At 38.1% G+C, this 26,313-nt stretch overlaps 2 long non-coding RNA genes and 2 other non-coding genes across 4 annotated transcripts; 2 read left to right on the forward strand and 2 right to left on the reverse strand.

The window, feature by feature from the left end:
- Positions 1–1,923: 1,923 nt before the first annotated feature.
- Positions 1,924–6,708, forward strand: LOC103861795. Its single transcript, XR_004456738.1, has 2 exons — positions 1,924–2,902; positions 3,002–6,708. It is a non-coding gene; the product is annotated as an uncharacterized LOC103861795 (long non-coding RNA).
- On the reverse strand, positions 2,127–2,198 carry TRNAQ-CUG. The gene has a single exon. It is a non-coding gene; the product is annotated as a tRNA-Gln (tRNA).
- Positions 6,709–11,252: 4,544 nt separating the features above from the next.
- On the reverse strand, positions 11,253–11,359 carry LOC117133119. The gene has a single exon (XR_004456960.1). It is a non-coding gene; the product is annotated as a small nucleolar RNA R71 (small nucleolar RNA).
- Positions 11,360–24,138: 12,779 nt separating this feature from the next.
- On the forward strand, positions 24,139–26,264 carry LOC117132936. Its single transcript, XR_004456698.1, has 2 exons — positions 24,139–24,353; positions 24,461–26,264. It is a non-coding gene; the product is annotated as an uncharacterized LOC117132936 (long non-coding RNA).
- The last annotated feature ends 49 nt before the right edge of the window (positions 26,265–26,313 follow it).

Below are 26,313 nucleotides of genomic sequence, written 5' to 3' on the forward strand. Positions count from 1 at the left end.
CCATATTTACTTTGACTTTAGTCTTTCACATACTTTTGAAAGATTTCAACTGGACGACTAAATTGATCAACTAATCTTGTTGCTTTAGATCATTAGTATTTATATATATATATATATATTATTTAGTTTGAATATTTATTAAATAAAAATTCATATGCGTTATATTTTATGATCATTTGTAACTTATTATAACAAAAAAAAATCTATTGATCAAAAATTTTTCAGAGTGAGAATATTCAAATTTCTAATAATATATAAACGTTTTGAAAAATTCAAAATATAACATATAAGAAAAAATATAAATTTTTTATTATATATTTAATGTGATTTTTTAATATCTTTCAATAATATAAAATTAAAAAAAAAAACTAAGATACCAAAATTGTTATCAAATATTTATTATTCATAATAATTAATTTTCATATATACGTTAATCATATTAGGTAATTTCGTAGTTTCTAATTAAGGAAAGTGCAAAAAAAAATTTGATAGATTATTTATCAATTCGATAGTTAGTTTAATAAAAAATATAATGTAAGTTAAGATAGTTCAACCTATTTTTCTAAGAATAGTATATTTTATATAGTCATTTATTAAATGAGAATTTATAATCATACAGTTCTATGATCATTCATATCATTTTATAACTGAATATTTAAATCATCGATAACAAAATTTTCAATGTGAAATCTTTAATAAGTTTATAATTTATAAATGTTTTTGAAAATTCATTGAAAGTTTTAATATTAAAATATTTATGTAATCTTATGGTATATAGTATAATCTATATATATATATATGTGTTTTATTTTTAAATGATATTTTTTACTCATATGGTTTTAAAATCATGTGTATCTTCTTATAATATTAAATAAAAGTTCATATTAATACAATTTTATGATCATTTGTAACTTATTATGACAAAAAAATAATCTATTGATCACAAAATTTTCAAAGTGGGGATCTTCAAATTTCTAATAATTTATAGACGTTTTGAAAAATTCAAAATATAATATATAAGAAAAAATATAAATGTTTTTATTATATATTTAATGTGATTTTTAAATATATTTTAATAATATAAAATTAAAAAAAGAACTAAGATACAAAAATTGTTATCAAATATTTATTATTCATAATAATTAATTTTCACATATACGTTAATCATATTAGGTAATTTCGTAGCTTTTATTTAAGGAAAGTGCAAAACATTTTTTGGTACGTTATTTATCAATTCGATAGTTAGTTTTATAAAAAGTGTAATATAAGTTAAGATGAACCAACCTATTTTTCTAAGAATAGTATATTTTGTATAGTTATTTATTAAATAAGAATTTATAATCATACGGTTCTATGATCATTCATATCGTTTTATAACAAAATATTTAAATCATCGATAACAAAATTTTCAATCTGAAATCTTTAATAATTTTATAATTTATAAATGTTCTTGAAAATTCATTGAAAGTTTTAATATTAAAATATTTATGTAATCTTATGGTATATAGTGTTTAATCTATATATATATTTATTTATTATTAAATGATATTTTTTACTCATATGGTTTTAAAATCATGTGTATCTTCTTATAATAAAAATGTTAAACCATTGATCATTAATTTTTAACATAATAATTTTAATAGTTTTAGTCATTTATTGTCGTTTTTAAAAATTCAAAATATAACATATACGAAAAAATCTAAATTTTATTTTTATAGCTAATTTGATTGTTTAATTTATTTTAATAATATAAAATTAAACAAAAAATGATGGAGGAGATATAAATTGTTATCAAATCTTTATTATTAAAAGCATTAATTGTCATATATATATTAGTCATTTATGGTAATTCCGTAGGTTTTATTTAAGGAAAGAAAATAACATATCATATCATTATATCATATAGTTTGACCAACTTATGTATCTAACAACATATAAAAATCGAATGTGGACCTACTTATTTTTCAATTGAATGTAATTGACTATCTAATTGAGTGCCACCTATGCATTGGGGCCTCTTTTAATTAATACAAAATTGAGGTTACATCTTTTCAAATGTTTCTCAATTAATATATAGGGGATTTGATTTGTAATTTGTATGAAGAAATAGAAAAAGATGAAAAAGTAGGTTCTACCGAGAATTGAACTCGGGTTACTGGATTCAGAGTCCAATGTCCTAACCGCTAGACCATAGAACCACCTGTTATGTCTATCGATATAAATGTTTATAACTATATATCACCAGGCTTGCCATAAAAGTACGCTACACTCACCGACGGCGTTTAAAAGAACATTACCGGACATCAGTTACGTCCGCATTGGGGTTGAAGAGACAACCGTCGGATTCAAAGGGAGCCTCAGCATCTGGACGGCTCATATTTGATCTCTCTTCTTCTTCTTCTCTCTCTCAAAGAAGAAAAGCACCAGACGTTGACGAGAGAGAGAGAGAAGGGAGAGACAGAGTCACCAGTTCGGTTTCCTGGAAAATTTTCAGTTAATTCTGTCAATCAATTTCTCTTAACTTTGTCTCTCCTTTCTCGACATTTCCAGATTTCTATAATCGAATCCATTCTCACAGATTCCCAAAAGTGGCAAAAGAAGCAATGTACTGTTAATCGGTTTCGAAAGAAAGAAATTTTCTTTTCCGAGAAGAAGAAGAGAAAATGATTAGTTTTTGAATTTTGGGACTTTTTTGTTTTTTCGATTTTTGGAAATTGATTTTTGGTAAATGGAGACGGAGAGTATGGAGTTTGAATCGTCGATGAACGAAGGAACTCACCACTTCTCTTCCACCAAGACTCACGCCGTCGTTACCAATATAGTCGGTCCGGCGGCAACTAGCGTCTACGAGCTTCTAGAGTGCCCTGACTGTACCTTTTCCATGTATCCACCTATCCATCAGGTAATGTCGAACTTTCATTTACGATGTTCTTGTTCGGACAATGCTTTTGCTTGAATAATCTTTTTTTTTTTTTAAAGTCTCTCTTTTTTCTTGTTGTAGTGTCAAAATGGACACACGTTATGCTCGACCTGTAAAGTGAGAGAGTGCACAACCGTTGTGCCACGTGTAGACAAGAGCTCGGAGATATTCGATGTTTAGACCAACCGCAACGGCGGTCTGTCACGGGTCCGTAGCCCAAATCCTTAGCTTTTTTACAATTAAAAAATTGTGAATTGGGCTAAGCTTTAGACGGTTCAGTCCGTAAATAAGACTTCGAAGGATCAAGTCCGTACTGCACGTGGCGTCTGATGGTTGGCCCGGCAAGGTTTTGTGTTGGGTTATGTCGAAACAAAAAAAAATTTAATTATGTTTATATTTAATCATGTTTTTATTTAGGAATTTTTCTATCTTTATGTAAAATTATTGTTTTTATCTTTAATTGTTGTATTTTTATGTTTAATTATTGTTTTTATGTTTATTTATTGTATTTTATGTTAAGTTATCCTATTTAATCATCCAATATATAAAAATTATATTTCACTAAACAAAAAAAAGATACATTTTTTTATTCCTAAAGATTCCAATTTCGTGATCAACATTGTACACACATTTTTCACAAGAGTCCTTAACTATTCAATAAAAAATAATAATAATAATACTAATCTAATCCTAAGGACTCCACAATGGGTATCACATTTATTTACAAAGAGCTATATACAGTTAGAAACAAAGACCTATACACAAACATAGAGCCAACACATTAAAAGAAAATGATTCATTAATAAAAACCCATTTAAGGAAACCGGAACTACATAGACCAAACACCTAACAAGAACATAGAACATACACCAAACAAGAACATAGAGCATACATAAAATATCATACATAAAGAGACATCTTCTTCTTAATTTTTTTTCAGAATAACTCGGCTAGGAGCTTATTCTTCACAACTACTTCCGCCTCACTCAATAGTTCAGTACGGGTAAGGAGAGTGTCTAGTATTGCTAGCCTCGACAGTTTCTCCTTCCTCACCAAATCGTCTTTCTTCATTTCCCAAACAGTCGCAATCTCAGCCACGGACTTTTTTTTACCCGTATTTCTTTTAGCCTTAGCAGCCTTGACACCTTCGGGCCTGCTCTCAACATCAACGAAGCCTTCGTTGGTAGAAGTTTAGGAATTTATCTCCACATTCTTCCTCTTCGAAACGCCACCAGTCGTGGGTGTGTTGAGGCTGAGCCACTTCTGTTCAAACCTCAACACACACCAAGCATGTTCAAGTGTGAACTTGTGCTCTTGATCAGAGAAGAAAATGTCATGTGCCTTCTTCAGAACGTCAGTGTCAGTCTCACCACTTCTCATTTGTCGCTCTGCTGCCGAGTATGCGGCACAGAACTTGTTAACATCTTCATTGATTCTGTGCCACCCCTTCTTGCAACAACCGTGCTCTCTCACACCATCCTCTCTTCCATGAGGACTTGATGCATAATAAGCAGCAACCCGTTTCCAGAAGGCCCCCGACCTCTGCTCATTTGCAACAATAGCATCCTTCGAAGTGTTAAGCCACGCACTGATCAGCACCTCGTCATCTGCTAGATTCCATTTGCGTCTTACAACACGGGCAGCTGGTGTCTGTACGGGTGTCTCTACTGGTGCGTCTTGAGATTGTTGTGAACTGAAAGCCGGAAAAGGCTGTGATTCTCCAAAGTTAACACTAGAATGAAAACTTTCATAAGGAAAGTTTTCATGAAAAATGCTACCTTATTGACTGTGAAGCAGTCCTACGTAGCTAGAGGACTGGCTAGGAAGATTGTTTGGATCCATAACAGTAAGAAAATATAAGAGATTTCTTGGAGAAAGACTAATGAGATGATAGAAGAGAGAAAAGATAAGAGATTTAAATAGGAGGAAGTGAAGAATACAAAGTACATCACCACCTTAATGGCCAACTCCGAACAAGAAATGTCTAATCCCAACTTAATACACAACTAAAAAGCTATCAACTTTCTTTTAAAACATCAGTGGCTTAAATATATATCTAACATTTAATATATACCACAAAATGTCTAACAGAAGACAGAGAAACAATCAGTTGAATGCATTACTATTGCAAGATTTAAAAAAACATTGATCTATAAACTATGAAAAATGCAAAGTCTCATGAAGAAAGCTAATCAAGACAAATGATATGAGATATTTAAATCTATACGAATCAAACTCTAAACTATTAGTCTATACGAATCAAATATATACAAATGACATGAGCTTATTTTCACAGGTTGGAATTTGCACACATATCAAACTCTAAACCACTTAAACAATTGATCTCGAACCATAGAAATCTATACGAAACAATCATACAGTTGTTCATAGAAATCTATACTAAACAATCAAACATAGAAATTTGAACAATCATACAATCAAAACAAAACAATCACACAAGCTACAACGAAACAATCATACAATCGAACCATATAAAGCTTTGGAAATCTATACGAACTATCATAAATTGCCGAACCCTAGCAACTATTCAATTGTTCTCAAACCAATGAATCTATATCTTTTTTCCATCGAATCTATCAAACACTCGGATAAATACCATTTTATTCGTCGAATTTCGAGAAAACCCTAAAAAAAATATCGAAATCAGATCGGGCTTGAAAAACAAACCTTGTTAAGATTGGGACGATTCTCAATGGTTTTGGGGAGGATTGGTTCTCGTCGTATTGGAACGGACGAACCGATGTGGATTGGGCTTTGGAGGAGGATCAGGGGATCAAACGACGCCGGAAGCTGCGACCTCGCCAACGGAGATAAAGAGATCTCCAACTCCAGTGAAAGAGAGAAGACGCAGGGTTGCCTTTCGATTTGAAGAGATGGATTTAGAGATCAAGGCTTCGCCATCGCCATCGCCATCGCCATCGAGCTTTGGAATTTATTTTAATTTCGATTTCAGATTTCTCGAGGAGAAGAACACCCGAACAACACAGATGGAATCGCCCACTCCCGTGCTGCCATGTCTCCTATGAGACGAGCCCGAACAGCCCTTACTTAAGGCCCGTCCCACTCTCTTTTAATTTCTTTTTCATTTATTATTAACCCATTTAAACTTACGGGACTGGTCTAAGGGCCCCCGATACCGATGCTCTTAGCTCTCGAGAAAGTAGCCGAGTCCCTTGAGCTGCCTTGCAAGTATTACGACCTCGGATGCCCTTGCAAGTAAAATTCTGAAGATTTTTTATACAAACAAATCTCAAGCTTTTTAAAATCAACTAGTTGATGTACCGCACCTTGTGCGGATAAATATATCTGTACATCTAACAATTTTTAATTCTATTTTTTATAAGATAATAATAATTGAATTAGATACAAATTTTAAATTTTAATTCAGATATATTAGTATACTTATATATAAATTTTATAATAATCTGTATTTGATCAATATTTTCAGTAAAAAATCAGAGAAATTGGCTATAATATTAGTCATTAAAATTATAAATGAGAGAAAAGTAATGATGATATTATCGGTATATATTATTAATATCTATTTATTAATTAAATATCGTAAATATCATGTTTATTATATATTAAAATATTTTTTAGAAAATATTAGTATATATATCGGTAAAATAGGTTCATGTTTATCATGATTTTAAATATCATGATAAATATATAGATATCAAATATTAAAAAATTAATAATAATATTAATTAAACTAATGATTTATCCTAAAATCATTAAAAATATGACAAGTAAACAAATTAACTAAATGATGATAGGAGTTTCAAGGCTCCTAATCAAATGTTGTAGTATAAAGGATGTCAAACCAGTTCTAAGTGATTCTAAAGCCAAGGGAATGCAAGACCATGCTTAATCTAAGTGCTACCAGTTTTTGAGATGTTTTTAAACTAGATTACTACCTAAAATGCAATAAAGGACAAAACTTTCTTTCTTATAAGAAGGGAGAACTCATGGGCTATGGGAATCGATCTTGGGTGATCAAGATTCAACCTAAAGGTGTCAACTTTGAACCAATCTATATCTACCTTAGACCTAGACACAATCCTAAGCAAACTCTATCCCTAGATGAATGCTCATTTACCTAGATAACTCAAGCATCAAATCCCTTTGGTTGAATGTTATCTAGGTAATCATTAATCTCAAGTCTACTAGCCATCTTAACACCTTTAACAACAAATCCCTTTGGTAAAGGATGTTAAAAGCTTAGGAGAGTTGGTTCAGGCATTTCATCAAACACCTTCCGGGTATGAAATGCCTAGAGCTCAACTTTAGAGAGGCCAACTCTAAAGTTGCATTAAAAGCCCCCTACTAGCAAGGAATAAGATTGATCTACACCTAAACACCTTAGATCTAGCTTAATCACCCTTAATCTCCCTAACCCATGAATCCAAAGATGACTACTCACTACTTTCCATGATGAGCCCAAGAATCAAAGATGATTTGGTGCTAATCATGATTAGTGATCAAGATAATCAAGCAATCACAAGAGAAAAATGATCAAGATAAGATCTTTCACCTAAGAGTTCTTTTGTGATTAGATAGAAAACAAGATAAGATCCTACAATTAGGTTTAGAGAGTATTTATGTGACTTCTAAGACCTAATGGGCTTAATTAATCACTTCAAAAGCCCAAATAAAACATAAGTTTTCGACATAAGATAAAACGCGGCGCGGGTGCACTAGGTCGCTCCCATAGGTCGCTCCGCAACACATGCTTCACCTCTCCAAAACGCGCGCGGGTTGATGACGTCGCTCCAGAGGTCGCTCTACATCCGGCGCGGGTGCGTGACGTCGCTCCCATAGGTCGCTCCGCATCATGAAAGTCGTCGACAAGAAGTTGGGCTTGGAGCGGGTGTATCACCTCGGTGCAAGACGTCGCGCCAACCTTCGATTCTTCTGGAGCGGGTGTCGCACGTCGCTCCCGTACCCCGCTCTGGTGCTTTGCTCGCCTAAACAGCATTTCCCACTCCCTTTTTGATCCCAAATGCTTCCAAGTACCTCTAAGATCTCCAATGGAAACTCCAAAACCTGATAAAGACTTATGCAATGCAAAAAGAGACTAAAATGCATGATTCCTAATCTAGATGATCAAAACATGCAAGAAATAGAAGGTTAAAACAATGTAATTATGCAAGATATCAACTCCCCCAAACTTGTATCTTACTTGTCCTCAAGTGACTTGTAAGAACTCATAGGGAGAGAGGTTTGAAAGTGGGAACTCATAGCCAAAAGTAACACTTCCTAGCACTCAACTTAACATCCTAAAGAAACATAACAAATAGCATGAGCATTCTCCTTATTATACTCTAGCTTCTCTAGGCCTATCCATACTCTTTTTCCTCTACTCAAGTTGCAATACTCTTTACCAACAAGTCCTTTCAATCAGCTCTCACATTGATTCACACACACACACACAAGGTGAAGTCTCACAAATGGGCACATGATCTCAATCATTTGGCTAGGCATGCAATGGTCTAATATGAATGAAGAGATGGGTTCAAATGTTTTTTATTTAAGGGTGGTTATCACTCAAAACAAGGAGCTTGATCATTATGCAAAATTTTTCTAAGATTAGAAGCAACTCATGCATACATAGATTCATTCTCATCATTCTACCCCATTTTGTTGTAAATGATCACAAGTTCTACCCTCTTTATTATCATCTCAAAATCAATCTAAACCCCCTCACATCACTCACCCAATGTACAACTCTCTTTTCTTTTCATTTGACCCACTCACTAGGGATTTTAATCCACTTTCCACAAGCTCTAACCCTTTTTCATTTCCTTCCCCAACTTCTTTTTGATCTTTTTTTTTTTTCTTTTTTTTTATTAGGGGGAAGGTTCTTTATTACATGATCAAGAGCTTCTTCTTTTTTTTTTTATATATATCCCTAGGAGCTTTATTTTCATATCTCTCATCTTTCTCACTCTCCAAACCCAAGATATTGAAATTTAAAACACACAAATCCCTCTCACATCCCTAAATGCTAACTCATTGTGCTAGCAAGAGATGAGAATAAACCTATGTCGCCTCCAATACTCTCAAGATTTTGCACATGACAAGCTATCAAAAGAGGCCTCACTGATATCTTGCATATTTGCATTGTTTTATCCATTCATCCATGAGCATTTTCATCATATAGATTAGGATTCAGACATGTTTAGGTTGCATTTTGCATACATGAGTCTCTATTAGGTACTGGAGTACCACATGAGGTTATTTGGAGCTCAAAAGAGGTGAAAAGGTGACCATTGGACGAACCGAGCATGGGAGCGACCTCCCGGAGCGACATCACGAAGTCGCTGTGTCCCGCTTCTCAGAGCGACTTTCCTAAAGCGACGCCATGAAGTCGCTCGCGTTCTCATTACTCCGAACAGTCTTAGATGACCCTGGAGCGACCTCTCAGAGCGACCTACTAAGGTCGCTCCCGATCCAGAGCGACCCGTTGGAGCGACTGCACAAAGTCGCTCGCGTTTTCACGTCCGGAGACACACAACTCGCTCTCGGAGCGACCTCTCGCAGCGACCCAGCGAGGTCGCTCCCGAAGCTTGGAGCGACCTGTCCAGAGCGACAGAGAGAAGTCGCTCGCCATCTTGGTTCCCGGAGACAAGAAATCGCTCTCGGAGCAACCTCTCGCAGCGACCCAGCGAGGTCGCTCCCGAAGCCTGGAGCGACTTGTCGGAGCGACGAGCCGAGGTCGCTCCGCGCCTATTATCTGCTCGATTTCTATTTTACTTAAGGGCCTTTTGGTCATTTCATTATGCACGTTTTACACTTTCTAAACCTAAGTTAAGTACTTTGTAAGCGATGGGAGGAAGATAATCTCTTTTCTAGAGAAGAACTAGTAAAAAACCTCTTTTGATTCAGATTTCATTGCTTTCATCTTGTGTTCTTGTTGATTTCTTATCTATTTCTCTACATGGTTAATCTGAAATCCAATATGGGTTTAAGAGGAATCATGGAGATTAGTGAGTAATCACCTTTTGAATTCATGGGTTAGGGAGATTAAGGGTGATTAGGTTAGAGCTAGGATGTTTTAGTGTAGATCATTCATATTTCCTTGCTAGTAGAGTAATCATAATGCATCTTCTGAGTTGGCCACTCAGTTGTTGATCCTTAGGCATTTCTCACCCGAAAGGTGTTCGATGAAATGCCCGAGACAACTCTCCTAGGCTTTTAGTATACTTTGCCAAAGACATTTGTTGTTAAAGGTACTAAGATAGCTAATAGACTTGTTAGTAATGATTGCTTTCATATTATTCAACCAAAGACATTTGATGTTTGAGATATGTTAGCAAATGAGCATTCATCTAGACATAGAGCTTGCTTAGAATTGTGTCTAGGCTTAAGGTTGATAGTTTGATTGATCATTTGCCATCCTTAGTTCGATACTTGATCACCCAAGGTCTAATCCCTATACCCATGAGTTCTCTTTTCCTTTAGTCAAGAAAGTATCATTCTGTTATTGCTTTCTAGTTTTAGTCATAGTTTAAAACCCATCTAAATCATTGGTTGCACTTAGATTAAGTGAGTACTTGCATTCTCAGTGCTTTGATATCCCTCAGAACTGGTTCGACAATCATTTATACTACAACATTTGTCTTAGGAGCCTTGAAAACTCCTAACATCAAATTGGCGCCGTTGCCAAATTCTGAGTAGATTTGAACATTGAGATTTAGTCACTTGCTTGAGACTAAGTCATTTTTATTTTCTTTTGTTACTGATTCTCTTTCTTCACCTCCCTTTAATCTACAGGTGTATGAACTTGAGGAGCAGGGGTCCATCAAACCTAGTTCCAATAGCTGCAGACATCAGAGCTTTAGAGAGAGAGTGTGCTAGAAATAGAAGAGAAGAAGAGCAACAGGCTCACTTGCAGAGATTGAGTACTGATATGGGAGACATACCTCAAAACCAACAGCGAGCAGCTCGACCCATTGGCACTTACGACCGCCCCAACATTCATGGTCATAGATTGGGAATCCGAGCACCCGCTGTGGCAGCCAACAACTTTGAGATCAAATCAGGACTCCTCAACGTGATCGAGAACAACAAGTATCATGGCTTGGCTCTAGAGGATCCATTTGATCACTTGGACAGGTTCGACAGCTACTGTGGGTTGTCAAAAACCAATGGTGTGTCCGAAGATGCCTTAAAGCTCAAGCTATTCCCTTTCTCTTTGGGGGATAAGGCACGTCAGTGGGAGAAGTCTCTACCCAGTGACTCCATCACTACTTGGGATGACTGCAAGAAAGCATTCTTGGAGAAGTTCTTCTCTACTTCAAGAACTGCTAAGCTGAGAAACGAGATTTCCAGCTTTCAACAGAAGAACTTGGAAGGCTTCAGTGAAGCCTGGGAGAGATTCAAGGGCTACCAAGCTCAATGCCCACACCATGGCTTTTCTAAGGAGAGCTTGCTGAGCACATTCTACCGTGGTGCTCTTCCTAAGTACAGAGCCAGACTGGATACAGCTAGCAATGGGTTCTTCTTGGGGAGAACTGAGGAGGATGCAGAAGAACTGGTTGACAACATGGTAAAGAGTGATGCAGTCTACAGTGGAGACCACGACAGAAGCAGTAGAACTGAGGATAAGCAAACGAGGAAGGAGTTGAAAGCTCTACAGGATAAGATAGACATCCTCCTTGCTGATAAAGCTACCCAAGAGCAGCTGCACTTTGTCGGCAACCCAAGCCAAGAGACACCAGCTATTGTCCATGAAGTTGAGGGTTTGGAAGGTCAGGAAGAGCTGTGTTTCATCAACAACAATGGTAGCTGGTACAAGAAAGAACCCAACTTTCAGTACAACAACTACCAACAGAAGTCCTATTCCAACAACCAGCAGAGTGGCTATCCGCCAAGAAACAACCAGCAAGGCAGCTATCAGCCTCAGCAAAACCCCTCGTCTGGTTCCTCTGCTCCTCAAGAGAGCAGCACTGATACCTTACTGAAGCAAATCTTGGAGTCTCAGACTAGAAGTGAGAAGCAAGTTGGTTATGAGTTGAAGAACCTTCATTCCAAGATTGATGGGAGCTACAATGAGCTCAACAACAAATTCTCACACCTTGCTTCTACAGTCAGGAATTTAGAGAATCAATTTGCTTCCATGAACACTCACCAGAATCGCCAGCAAGGATCTCTACCTGGAAAGTCTGACCAAAATCCCAGGAGGCCAAAGCTATCACCCTTAGGAGTGGTAAGCAGTTACCTCCTAGAACCCTCACCAAGGATGCTGAGAAATTAGGTGAGGGGGTTGCCATCAACATAGATGATGAAGTGGTGATTGTTGATGAGAAGATCAATGACGAGATCTTGGAGAAGATAGTGGAAGCCAAAGGTAAAGGAAAGGTTGGAGAGGAGAAGAAGACAGTAAAGGATGGTGAAGTTGTTACTCCAGCAAGTGAAAGTTCTTTTGTTCCTCCTCCCTATGAATCCCAAACTTCCATTCCCTGGTAGATTCAAGAAGCAGCTGCTAGAGAAATACAAAGCTCTGTTTGAGAAGCAAATGAGTGAAGCTCAGGTTGCAATGCCCATCATCGATGCTTTCATGTTGATTCCTCAATACAACAATTTCCTGAAAGATGTTGTAGCTGCAAAGAAGAAGGAGATGGAAAGCATGATGATTCTTACCCATGAGTGCAATGCCATCATCCAGAGGCTTGATGTTCCAAGAGAAATTAGAGGATCCAGGAAGCTTCACACTACCTTGTGCTCTTGGACCTATGGTATTTGAGAAAAGTCTCTGCGATTTGGGAGCTAGTGTCAGCTTGATGCCTTTGTCTGTTGCAAAGAAGCTTGGATTCACTCAGTACAAGAAGTGTAGACTCTCTCTGGTGTTAGCTGATCGTTCAGTGAAGTACCTGTGGGCATCTTAGAGGACCTCCCTGTGAAGATTGGAAGGTATGAGAACCTACAGATTTTGTGGTGCTTGAGATGGGTGAGGAGGCTCAAGATCCATTGATTCTAGGAAGGCCATTCTTAGCTACAGCAGGAGCTATTGTTAATGTGAAGGAGGGCACGATTGATCTCCATTTGGGTAAAGAGAACATCCTCCACTTTGACATCAAGAGGAAAATGAGGAAACCAACTGTGTTCGGGCAAGCCTTCTACATTGAAGAGATGACACTCCTGCTGATGAGCACCTTGAAGAGTTACCACCTGAGGACGACGAGGAGGGAGCATCTCCCTCTACTCATTCCCCATAGAAGGTAACCCACCACACCCCTTGTATATACCATTTCATTTTTGCATATTAGTCTTCTTTTCGGTATCTCTCTCTACTTGACGACACAGAGACTGTGTAACTCAAGTTTGGGGGAGGTACCAAGTATTTGATCATGTTTGCTTTGATGTTGTTTCATTGAGTCATGCATTGCATACCTATTTGCATAAAAAAAAAAAAAAACCAATCATTTAGTTTGCATCATTTGCATTTTTAGGAGAGTCTAGAGCATATAGGTTGCATTCACTTGCATTGGGAGCAATGATTTTGAATGCCTTGTAAAGAACACTACGTTGCACCTGAGTAGCTTTTGCACCTCTCAAAAAGACTTGTATGTTTCGAGCCTTGAAAACTCTTCCTGAAACTTGTTGATTGCTGAAACTCAGTCTTTGAAGCCAACTACAACCTTATTTGAAATGAATGAACTTAATGCTTCTTGCTTATGGTCCCTTGTGTACTGAGTCATGGCTATACACACTGAGTTGTCACATCTTTTATGCCAATCTTTTTGACAAACTCTAGTGGTAGACCACTCCCAAAACCTTTCCTTCCTTTTAAGCTTTCATTGTTTGATGAGTGAGGCCTTCTTCGGAAAGTCTTACATGTGCATAATGTTGAGAGTATCGGGAACGACAATGCTTGATCTTCATTCTTGCTAGATTGGACACTCTTTGTCTAGCTATAGGTGGGGGGTGAGTGTTGTGATTATGATTTGGGAGAAATGAAAAAAAAAGGATAGACTCTTTGTGCTTAAGTGAATTGTTTTGGGATAAGTAGAGAACCTCTAGCTCAAGTTTTGAAAAGTCTTGGCCCCCAACCTAAAAAAAAAAGGAAAAAGAAAAACGAAAAAAAAAAGAGAAAGAAAAAAAGAAAAAGAAAAGAAAAAGGGGGCTAGCAAAGTTGTTAGGAGCTAAGAAATGTTTTGAGGTTGTGAAAAATCCCTTGTAGATTTCAAAGAGAAGGAGTTAAAGTTCTTAGGATCTTTTGGTGAGAGATGTGAGTAGGGTTTGACATTGGGAATGATTGTGTGATTTGTATGTTTGGGAAAAGGGTAGAACAATGGAGATTGAGCATTGTATGCATGAGTTGGTCCCTTTCTTAGATATATTATGTGCAATGTCAAGGCTACTTGTTTTGAGAGTAAACCACCTTAAAGATCATATGTTTTGAACCTCTTGAATCACTTGAATAAAAGCCTTCCCTTACCCAACCAAATGACTTGGACCAACTGACCATTTGCAAGAATTCACCTGATGTTTTGTGCTTAATGAATGTGAGAGTTGGTTGATTTGAATGTGTGGATGCTTGATGATGAGTGTAAGAACAAAAAGAGTTAAGATAGGCCTAGAGAAGCTAGAGTGTAATAAGAGAGTGTGCTAGTTGTGTTTCTTTTGGCTATGTGCTCCCACCTTCAACCTCTCTTCCTATGAGTTCTAGAAAGTTCACTTGTGGACAAGTAAAAGAACAAGTTTGGGGGAGTTGATATCTTGCATATTTGCATTGTTTTATCCATTCATCCATGAGCATTTTCATCATATAGATTAGGATTCAGACATGTTTAGGTTGCATTTTGCATACATGAGTCTCTATTAGGTACTGGAGTACCACATGAGGTTATTTGGAGCTCAAAAGAGGTGAAAAGGTGACCATTGGACGAACCGAGCATGGGAGCGACCTCCCGGAGCGACATCACGAAGTCGCTGTGTCCCGCTTCTCAGAGCGACTTTCCTAAAGCGACGCCATGAAGTCGCTCGCGTTCTCATTACTCCGAACAGTCTTAGATGACCCTGGAGCGACCTCTCAGAGCGACCTACTAAGGTCGCTCCCGATCCAGAGCGACCCGTTGGAGCGACTGCACAAAGTCGCTCGCGTTTTCACGTCCGGAGACACACAACTCGCTCTCGGAGCGACCTCTCGCAGCGACCCAGCGAGGTCGCTCCCGAAGCTTGGAGCGACCTGTCCAGAGCGACAGAGAGAAGTCGCTCGCCATCTTGGTTCCCGGAGACAAGAAATCGCTCTCGGAGCGACCTCTCGCAGCGACCCAGCGAGGTCGCTCCCGAAGCCTGGAGCGACTTGTCGGAGCGACGAGCCGAGGTCGCTCCGCGCCTATTATCTGCTCGATTTCTATTTTACTTAAGGGCCTTTTGGTCATTTCATTATGCACGTTTTACACTTTCTAAACCTAAGTTAAGTACTTTGTAAGCGATGGGAGGAAGATAATCTCTTTTCTAGAGAAGAACTAGTAAAAAACCTTTTTTGATTCAGATTTCATTGCTTTCATCTTGTGTTCTTGTTGATTTCTTATCTATTTCTCTACATGGTTAATCTGAAATCCAATATGGGTTTAAGAGGAATCATGGAGATTAGTGAGTAATCACCTTTTGAATTCATGGGTTAGGGAGATTAAGGGTGATTAGGTTAGAGCTAGGATGTTTTAGTGTAGATCATTCATATTTCCTTGCTAGTAGAGTAATCATAATGCATCTTCTGAGTTGGCCACTCAGTTGTTGATCCTTAGGCATTTCTCACCCGAAAGGTGTTCGATGAAATGCCCGAGACAACTCTCCTAGGCTTTTAGTATACTTTGCCAAAGACATTTGTTGTTAAAGGTACTAAGATAGCTAATAGACTTGTTAGTAATGATTGCTTTCATATTATTCAACCAAAGACATTTGATGTTTGAGATATGTTAGCAAATGAGCATTCATCTAGACATAGAGCTTGCTTAGAATTGTGTCTAGGCTTAAGGTTGATAGTTTGATTGATCATTTGCCATCCTTAGTTCGATACTTGATCACCCAAGGTCTAATCCCTATACCCATGAGTTCTCTTTTCCTTTAGTCAAGAAAGTATCATTCTGTTATTGCTTTCTAGTTTTAGTCATAGTTTAAAACCCATCTAAATCATTGGTTGCACTTAGATTAAGTGAGTACTTGCATTCTCAGTGCTTTGATATCCCTCAGAACTGGTTCGACAATCATTTATACTACAACATTTGTCTTAGGAGCCTTGAAAACTCCTAACATCACTCACTCATGCAATTAAATGTTTGGTCTCAAGGAATGGTTAGGGTTTTAGGGTAAGGAGTGCCATTTGGGTTAACAAAGATAGGTATGAAAGAATAAGATAACCCAAATGTGTATGAGATCCATGATCAAGTATGCAAATGCCCATATGCAAGAGAAATTAAGTTCATTCAAGCCAAGTTTAGATTGGAGCTGATCTTAAGAACAATGCTAACATCAAGCAAGCAAACAAGTTTCAAGAAGAGTTTTCAAGGCTCGAAGCGTGCAAGGTTTTCAGGAGATGTTTAAGCTACTTGATATGTTTAACTAGGGTGTCATTTTGAGTTCTAGACAAGGGTTCTTTGCAAGGCATTTTAAATCATTGTTCCCAATGCAAGTGAATGCAACCTATATGCTCTAGACTCAATCTTAAAAGTGCAAGTGATGCAACTACATGTTTCTTTTTGTGTTTTTCAATTTTTTAATTAATTTTTTTTTTTTATGCATATATATATATACAATGCAATGCATGAGACTCAAATCAACAAAGAAAACATATTAAATACTTGATGCCTCCCCCAAACTTAGTTCACACAGTCTCTGTGTTAGGAAGTTGGAGGAGATACCGAAAACAATTGCGAAGAAAAACTGGTATATACAATGGAAAGGTAGTGGAGTACCTGTCTAAGCGTTCGGGAAGAAACCCGAGTCTCCATATCCGGAGTCATCAGGGAAGGTAGTGTAGTATTCTTGGGGCTCGCTGGCAACTTCCTCGTTGTCGGTTTCAGCATCGGTTGAGGCAAGGGAAGGAGATTTATTCCCGGAGTTGGATTTATGAGCTTGGGGGTTTCGTGCCAGGCGCAAGAGCTGTCGGGCAGTAAGGGGAGGTCCAAGGTCCAAGGAAGGGTTGGTGACAGGGTCATAGGGCTGAGGTTGAGGAACTGAGGTATCTCTAGTAACAAAGTCTTCAGAACTACATCCTCCTCTAACCAAAAGATCAGCCACCTTCTTCATGAATTGAGCTGAAGCTTCAGCTTGCTTCTTTACTGTCTTTTTAAGTTCCTTGTACTTGGTCTTTAGTTTGAAGATTGTCCTGTCCTGAGCCTTGTTCCATCTTTGAATCTTGTCAATATGCTCATGAGCTTCACGGAGAGGGCCATGGGGTAAAGCTGTTGAGCTCTGAGTAAAGTGGTAGCGAGGTGGACCATAGAGGGGGGTAGCAGATCCTTCTTGTGTAGCATCACTTGTTCCAGTCATTACATGACCTCTCCCTCCACCTCTCCTTCTCTTAGGAGCAGTCACAGGATCTATAGGGCCATGGGGTCCAAAGAGCTCTGATTCATCTATGTCGAAGTGGATGATCCCCGGCCTTTCTATGTTTGTGAACTTTCTATTTGGGAGCAGCAACTTAGCCATCTTTCCCTTGCGGAAGTAGGTGTAGACAACTTTCTCTTGATACCTTCCACCAATGTAAGTAGCAATCCTCGAATAAGGGGCATCAATGAATGCTGGTCCTTTGGGATCATTCCCCAAGTTCACACCATTTGCTATCAGCAGTGGAGTTATCATACCACCAATTCCAAGCTGAGGCGATGAATCTACTGTAGTCCAAACCCAATCCTTGTAGTACATGAGACGTTCCACAAAGAGACCAACCATTCCAAAGCGTTTGAAGATGTCAGTTGTGGGAAACTTCATCTTATCAGTCTCCTCAAACTCCTCAAGCTATTCTGGTGTAACATTGTCTATAACAGCCCGGTAGAGTAGTCGCAGCTCTTCTTCATTGACTGTCCCTGCCTCCTTGCGAGGGTAGAGAGTGTGGACAAGTATCCTGTGGAGATAACGCACTGCGGGATGTCTGATGGCTGAGTTCTTGTCATGACCAGTAGCATGTTGATTTCCAGTTATTACTCTCCAAACACCAGTAGGAAGCTTCTTGAACCTTGGGAGGGTTTGATCTTCATTATCCTCAATCCCCATCATTGCTCCAATTTCCTTGAAACTCATGAAATAGCTCTTTCCATTGACCTTAAATTTGATTTTGCCCCATCCATGTCTCACATGGTTACCCTCATAGAAAGATGCTTCAAGAGTTGCAAGGAACTGAGAAGAAGGTTCCTCGTAAGTAGGATAGGCCATGGAGTAGAAGCTCTCCATTTTCATGTGCTGCAGCATTGTCCTAACATCGTTTTCGATTCCTAGCTCCTCCATCATCTTGGGGTCAGCAAAGCGTGTTGGAACCCAAGAAACACCTTTAGCCAAGTGATGGTGTAGCTCTTCAACTGTTGGTGACTTACTTCTGTCCCTTTCAAGAGCTATCTCTTTCCCTTTGGACATCTTGGCTTTCTTTGGTGGAGTTGGTTCTTCTTCTTCCTCATCTCTAGAAGAAGATGCCACAGCCTTGCCTGCTCTTTTCTCCTTTTCCGCTGCCTTCCTTGCATCCAGAACTCGTTGCCTAGATGTTCTCTCCACTCCTTGTTGGCTTGGCTCAGCAGGTTCTAGAGGCTTTCCCCGCAGTTCGAATTCGCGTTTTGCAGCTGCTGCTTTCTTAGCTTCCATGTCCGTCTTGTTTGTCTTTGCCATTGTACCTATAATGGTCAAATCTTGGTAGAGTATTAGCAAGAATCACAAGAGATGAGTTACAATGAATAATCAGGTCTAAGTAAAGCTAGCACAGTCCAAAACCATCCAAACACTTCATGCCAAACAATATTTAAACCCAATGTGGACAATTTCGAAAATTCCCAATTCTCAAGAACCCTAGCTTTTCAATTTCGGATTCAACTCACTTCTACCACAAAATTAGCAACCCAACATGATATATAAGCTTTCCCTAGCCAAATTCACAAGAATCAAGCAAGAAACCAAGTTAAATTTGAGTTTAAATTTCTAGGGTTCATGAACCCACGAAATTCATCTTTGAATTACCATACCTTGCTTGGATTAGAATGAAAAGATGAATTGATTCAAGAAATTAGACTACAGGGGCGAAAGCTTGGATTTGGAAACAAGAATGGGTTGATTTGGGGAAGATTTGAGTGAGTTATGGGGTTTCTAGAGTTGGGAGAATTGAGAGAGTGTGTTTGTGTTTGGGGAGGGAGAGAAGAAAACGAGAGAGAGAGAAAAAGGGAGCGGGGTTGGGTTAGTTTTAGGCCGGGTCGGGGCGTCGGGTATGGGTCGGTTTGTTGGGTTTCGGGTTAAGAATTCATACCTGGGTGACGTGGTGCGACGACGGTACCTCGCGGCCACACCCCGCTCCCAGAACTTATGTCCGTTCCTCAAAATGACGCGCGACCTCCTGACCTCGCGGCCACACCCCGCTCCCAGAACTTATGTCCGTTCCTCAAAATGACGCGCGACCTCCTGACCCCGCGGTCACACCCCGCGCCAAACCATCTTCCGAAACTCAAAATGTGGCGCGACCTACTGACCCCGCTGCATCACCCCGCTCCATCTCAGGCTCGAGCTGTCGATACACGAAACGACTCCTAGACCTCGCGGCAACACCCCGCGACCCCTTTTTTTATTTTTATTTTTTTTTATTTTTTATTTTTTTTAGTGAAGTATGTACAAGGATAGACATGGGACTTCCTCCCAAGTGAGCTTGTTTTAAGTCTCTAGCTTGACTTCCTTTCTTTTTAGCTAGGCGGGAATGGGGTCGAAGAGTGGAACCGAAGTTCTTTCCTCTTCTGTTGTGGCTCCCATGTAGAGATTAACCCTCTGTCCATTGACTGTAAAGTCTCCACCATCCTTGTTCCATAACACAATTGCTCCATATGGCTTAACTTCTTTGATCTTGAAAGGACCGGACCATCTTGACTTGAGCTTCCCGGGGAACAACTTCAGTCTAGAGTTGTAGAGAAGCACTTGATCTCCAGCACTGAATTCTCTCTTCAAGATCTTCTTGTCATGAAAAGCTTTGGTTTTCTCCTTGTAAATCCTTGAGTTCTCAAAAGCATCAAGTCGGATCTCTTCCAGTTCATTAAGTTGGAGAAGTCTCTTCTCCTTGGCACTCTTGATGTCAAAGTTCAGCAACTTCACAGCCCACAATGCTTTGTACTCAAGTTCAACCGGTAGATGACAAGCCTTCCCATACACAAGGTTGAAAGGTGTGGTTCCCAAAGGAGTCTTGTAAGCAGTCCTATAAGCCCATAGTGCATCATCTAACTTGATGGACCAATCTTTCCTTGTAGTCCCCACTGTTTTCTCCAAAATAGACTTGATTTCTCTGTTGGAGATCTCAACTTGACCACTTGTCTGAGGATAGTAGGGAGTTGCAACCTTATGCTTCACACCATTCTTCTTGAGAAGACTTTCAAACAGTTTGTTGATGAAGTGAGAACCTCCATCACTGATGACAGCTCTTGGAACTCCAAACCTTGGAAAGATAGTGCTTTTGAACATCTTTATCACCACTCTAGAATCATTGGTGGGACTTGCCACAGCTTCTACCCACTTGGAAACATAGTCAACAGCTACAAGGATGTATTTGTTTCCAAAAGATGATGGGAATGGTCCCATGAAGTCAATACCCCACACATCAAACACCTCTACTTCTAGAATTGGGTTTTGAGGCATCTCATTTCTTTTGGTGATGTTTCCTCTCCTTTGGCATGAATCACACCTAGAGACAAAGTCTTGAGTGTCTTTGAACATATGAGGCCACCAAAACCCAGCTTGTAACACCTTTGAGACAGTCTTGAAAGTGGCAAAGTGCCCTCCATAAGATGATCCATGACAGTGTGTGAGGATCCCTTCAACTTCTTCATCAGCTACTGCTCTTCTATAGAGTTGATCTCTACAAAGGATGTAGAGGTAAGGTTCATCCCAATAGTATCTCTTCACATCTTTGTAGAACTTCTTCTTGGCATATCTTTCAAGATCGAGTGGCTCTCTTCCACAGGCTAAGTAGTTCACCAAATCAGCATACCAAGGCCCCTTCTCTTTAGTTGCCTTCACCTCTTCAAGCTTCTTTCCAATTTCACAAACTGCTACCACTGCTCCAATCGCCATGATTTGCTCTTCTGGAAGCCCTTCATCAATAGGGATCCCACTCTCAATCTTCAGTCTAGACAAGTGATCAGCTACACCATTCTCAACTCCTGGCTTGTCTCTAATCTCAAGGTCAAACTCTTGTAGCAGCAAGATCCACCTCAACAGCCTTGGCTTAGCATCCTTCTTGGCCATGAGGTGTCTCAATGCAGCATGATCAGTGTAGACTATGACCTTTGACCCAACTAAGTAGCTTCTGAACTTCTCAAAGGCATAGACAATGGCTAGCAACTCCTTCTCAGTTGTAGCATACTTCATTTGGGCTTCATCAAGAGTTTTACTTGCATAGTAGATCACATGAGTCTTCTTGTCCTTCTTTTGACCAAGAACAGCTCCCACAGCATAGTCACTAGCATCACACATTATCTCAAAGGGGAGATCCCAATCTGGTGGCTGCACGATGGGGGCACTAACCAGCTTCTCCTTCAACATCTTGAAAGCTTGTAAACATTCCCAATCAAAGACGAATGCAGCCTCCTTGCATAGAAGCTTAGTCATTGGCCTTGCTATCATCGAGAAGTCTTGGATGAATCTTCTATAGAATCCAGCATGACCAAGGAAACTTCTAATATCCTTAACTGTCTTTGGTGCAGCTAACCCAACCATTACTTCAATCTTGGCCTTGTCTACCTCAATCCCCCTCTCTGAAATCTTGTGTCCAAGCACAATCCCTTCCTTTACCATGAAGTGACACTTTTCCCAGTTCAGCACAAGGTTGGTCTCTTCACATCTCTTGAGGACCCTGCTAAGATTTGACAAACAAGCAGAAAACGAAGATCCGTAGACAGAGAAATCATCCATAAACACCTCCACAACATCCTCTATAAGATCAGAGAAAATAGACATCATGCATCTTTGGAAAGTGGCTGGAGCATTACATAGCCCAAATGGCATCCTTCGATAAGCAAAGGTACCATAGGGGCATGTGAAAGTCGTTTTCTCTTGATCATTTGGATGTATGGGGATTTGGAAGAACCCTGAATACCCATCAAGAAAACAATAATAGGGATGATTTGCAAGTCTCTCAAGCATTTGATCAATGAATGGTAATGGAAAATGATCCTTTCTAGATGCTTTGTTAAGTTTTCGATAATCTATGCACATCCTATGTCCTGTTATTGTTCTTGTTGGTATTAGTTCATCCTTATCATTTTTAACCACAGTCATTCCTCCTTTCTTTGGAACAACATGCACAGGAGACACCCATTTGCTATCCGAAATAGGATAGATGACTCCTGCATCTAAGAGTTTTAGAATCTCTTTCTTTACAACATCCTTCAAGTTGGGGTTCAACCTTCTTTGATGTTCTATAGAAGTCATAGATTCATCGTATAGATGTATCCTATGCATGCATAAAGAAGGTGATAGCCCTTTAATATCATCTAGTGAGTAGCCTATTGCCTTTCTATACTTTCTAAGTTCACTCAAAAGTTTAGACAATTCATCTTCACTAAGCTCACTACTCACTATGACAGGGTAAGTTTCATTAGGGCCAAGGAAAGCATACCTTACACCATGGGGAAGAGGTTTAAGCTCCACTTTTGGTGCTTTGAGTTCACTCCAATCATCCTCTTGGAGATTCTCTTGTTGAGTAGCTGAGAAAGCATGGTGATCCTCATATGAAAACTCCTCATTCTGTTCTTCATCACTAATCTCTTTGTGAGAGTCCAGCATCTTCACATAGGCATCACTTTCCTTGTTCTCAATCATTTGGACCTCTCTCTCAATTGTTAAGGCATGTTGTAGAGAGTCTTCAAGTGCCAACTCCTCTAGAAGCTCATCAGCTAAAACCTCCATCTCCTCAATGTAGAATGCTTGGCTTTGAGTAATAGGCTTCTTCATCACTTCCTTGATGTCAAAGTGAAGAATGTTTCCCTTTCCAAGGTGAAGATCAATCTTCCCTTCCTTAACATTCACAACTGCTCCTGCTGTAGCCAAGAAAGGTCTCCCCAATATCAAAGGATCCGTTGGTTCTTCATCCATCTCCAACACCACAAAGTCTGTAGGAATCTCACAATTTCCAACCATAACAGGGAGATCTTCTAGGATACCAATGGGAATCTTTACTGAGCGATCAGCTAGCACAAGAGAGAGTCTACACTTCTTGTATTGTGTAAAGCCAAGCCTTTTAGCAATGGAGAGAGGCATAAGGCTCACACTTGCTCCCAAATTGATGATAGGAGTTTCAAGGCTCCTAATCAAATGTTGTAGTATAAAGGATGTCAAACCAGTTCTAAGTGATTCTAAAGCAAAGGGAATGCAAGACCATGCTTAATCTAAGTGCTACCAGTTTTTGAGATGTTTTTAAACTAGATTACTACCTAAAATGCAATAAAGGACAAAGCTTTCTTTCTTATAAGAAGGGAGAACTCATGGGCTATGGGAATCGATCTTGGGTGATCAAGATTCAACCTAAAGGTGTCAACTTTGAACCAATCTATATCTACCTTAGACCTAGACACAATCCTAAGCAAACTCTATCCCTAGATGAATGCTCATTTACCTAGATAACTCAAGCATCAAATCCCTTTGGTTGAATGTTATCTAGGTAATCATTAATCTCAAGTCTACTAGCCATCTTAACACCTTTAACAACAAATCCCTTTGGTAAAGGATGTTAAAAGCTTAGGAGAGTTGGTTCAGGCATTTCATCAAACACCTTCCGGGTATGAAATGCCTAGAGCTCAACTTTAGAGAGGCCAACTCTAAAGTTGCATTAAAAGCCCTCTACTAGCAAGGAATAAGATTGATCTACACCTAAACACCTTAGATCTAGCTTAATCACCCTTAATCTCCCTAACCCATGAATCCAAAGATGACTACTCACTACTTTCCATGATGAGCCCAAGAATCAAAGATGATTTGGTGCTAATCATGATTAGTGATCAAGATAATCAAGCAATCACAAGAGAAAAATAATCAAGATAGGATCTTTCACCTAAGAGTTCTTTTGTGATTAGATAGAAAACAAGATAAGATCCTACAATTAGGTTTAGAGAGTATTTATGTGACTTCTAAGACCTAATGGGCTTAATTAATCACTTCAAAAGCCCAAATAAAACATAAGTTTTCGACATAAGATAAAACGCGGCGCGGGTGCACTAGGTCGCTCCCATAGGTCGCTCCGCAACACATGCTTCACCTCTCCAAAACGCGCGCGGGTTGATGACGTCGCTCCAGAGGTCGCTCTACATCCGGCGCGGGTGCGTGACGTCGCTCCCATAGGTCGCTCCGCATCATGAAAGTCGTCGACAAGAAGTTGGGCTTGGAGCGGGTGTATCACCTCGGTGCAAGACGTCGCGCCAACCTTCGATTCTTCTGGAGCGGGTGTCGCACGTCGCTCCCGTACCCCGCTCTGGTGCTTTGCTCGCCTAAACAGCATTTCCCACTCCCTTTTTGATCCCAAATGCTTCCAAGTACCTCTAAGATCTCCAATGGAAACTCCAAAACCTGATAAAGACTTATGCAATGCAAAAAGAGACTAAAATGCATGATTCCTAATCTAGATGATCAAAACATGCAAGAAATAGAAGGTTAAAACAATGTAATTATGCAAGATATCACTAAAATCATGGAGATTGTGACAAATAAGCCAAATCACTTCATAAATAATAGTATAGATTAAAATGTTGTAAATTGTATTATCTTTTTTTTTTGTATGGACATCTTTGTAAATGGTATGAGGTTGATTGTTTGCAGATTCTAAACTAGTTTTTGGTTTTTGATTTTGTAAAAGCCATTATTTTACCAATCAAGATTTTATAAAAATAGATTCCCTAAAAAATAGGGAAACCAGATTTTGGGTTAACTACCTATTTTCAAGCAAAAACCAAAAACCATGTTTTGTTGGTTTTCTAAACTATGTACGTGGGTTTTGTAAACTTTTTTTTTGTTTTTTATTAAAATATTTCCATATTTATGTATTAATATAAGCAAATATTAATAAGAAAGGATTAAAGTGATAAATAGTAATTATTCCAAATTATTAAAGTTAAATAAAATATTTTACATCTAGAATCTAATATGAAAAATAAAATTCTTATACAAAGTTTAAATTAACATAATTATTTATTTTTAATTTCAAAATAAAAAAATGTAAATATTTTTACTGATAATATGTAGATATTTATTTTTGATTTATTAAACTAAAAGATTCTCTATATTTATTAAACATCACTTTAAGATCGAACTATTGATATTTATTTATATATTTGAATTTCGTAAATTTATTTACTTCTACCACAATTTTTAAAATGTAATTAATTTTTATTTAGTTTGTTTTTAAAAATAATGATTAATTGTGTATTGTCATATAATATATATGAATGTAGGTTCATTCATTTATATCAGTTCAAGACAAGCAATAAAATTATTTTATTATTTTTTAAACATTTTCTAAGATAAATAAATTTATCTTACTGTGGTAAAGTATGTAATATTTCTTATTTTTATAGTAAGTCAAATTTTAATATTAGTATTTAGTATAACTCAGCTTGAAACAAAAATAATAAATCAATATAGTTAAACCAAAAATTAAAACAAATATTTATTATTTTTAATTTTAGAAAAACCAAAAAAATTACAGAAAAAATAACGATAGAAATCTATGAATAAAAAATATTTTAGCATTTAATCACAGTTTTATTTTCTGTTTACAGTTTTTTTAAATACTATGAATTATATTTTTATTCTATTAGTTTTAAAATCAAAATCAAAAACTAAAAACTAAAATCTAAAACAACCTTTCATGCTTTTCAAAAAACGAAAATCTACTGCAAAATCAAAAACCAAAAACCAAAAACTAAAATCTAAAAACTAGAAACTAAAATCCAAATACCAGAAACTAAAATCCAAAAACCAGGAAAACAATCACCACCATAATCTACTTTTAGGGAATTGCAGATTTCCATATGATTTTGAATGATAAATAGTAAAATATCTTTGACAAAAAAAGGAAAATACTTCGAATAATGAAAGTTATATGAATATTGGAAAATCTTTAAAAAAGCTTGGGGATTACGGAAAGGACCAAATACAAATATGGAAGGTTTTTTTTCTGGAACCTTCCTTTTTGCCTT

Source organism: Brassica rapa, chromosome A03 (assembly GCF_000309985.2).
Source record: "Brassica rapa cultivar Chiifu-401-42 chromosome A03, CAAS_Brap_v3.01, whole genome shotgun sequence".
NCBI classification, from domain to species: domain Eukaryota; kingdom Viridiplantae; phylum Streptophyta; class Magnoliopsida; order Brassicales; family Brassicaceae; genus Brassica; species Brassica rapa.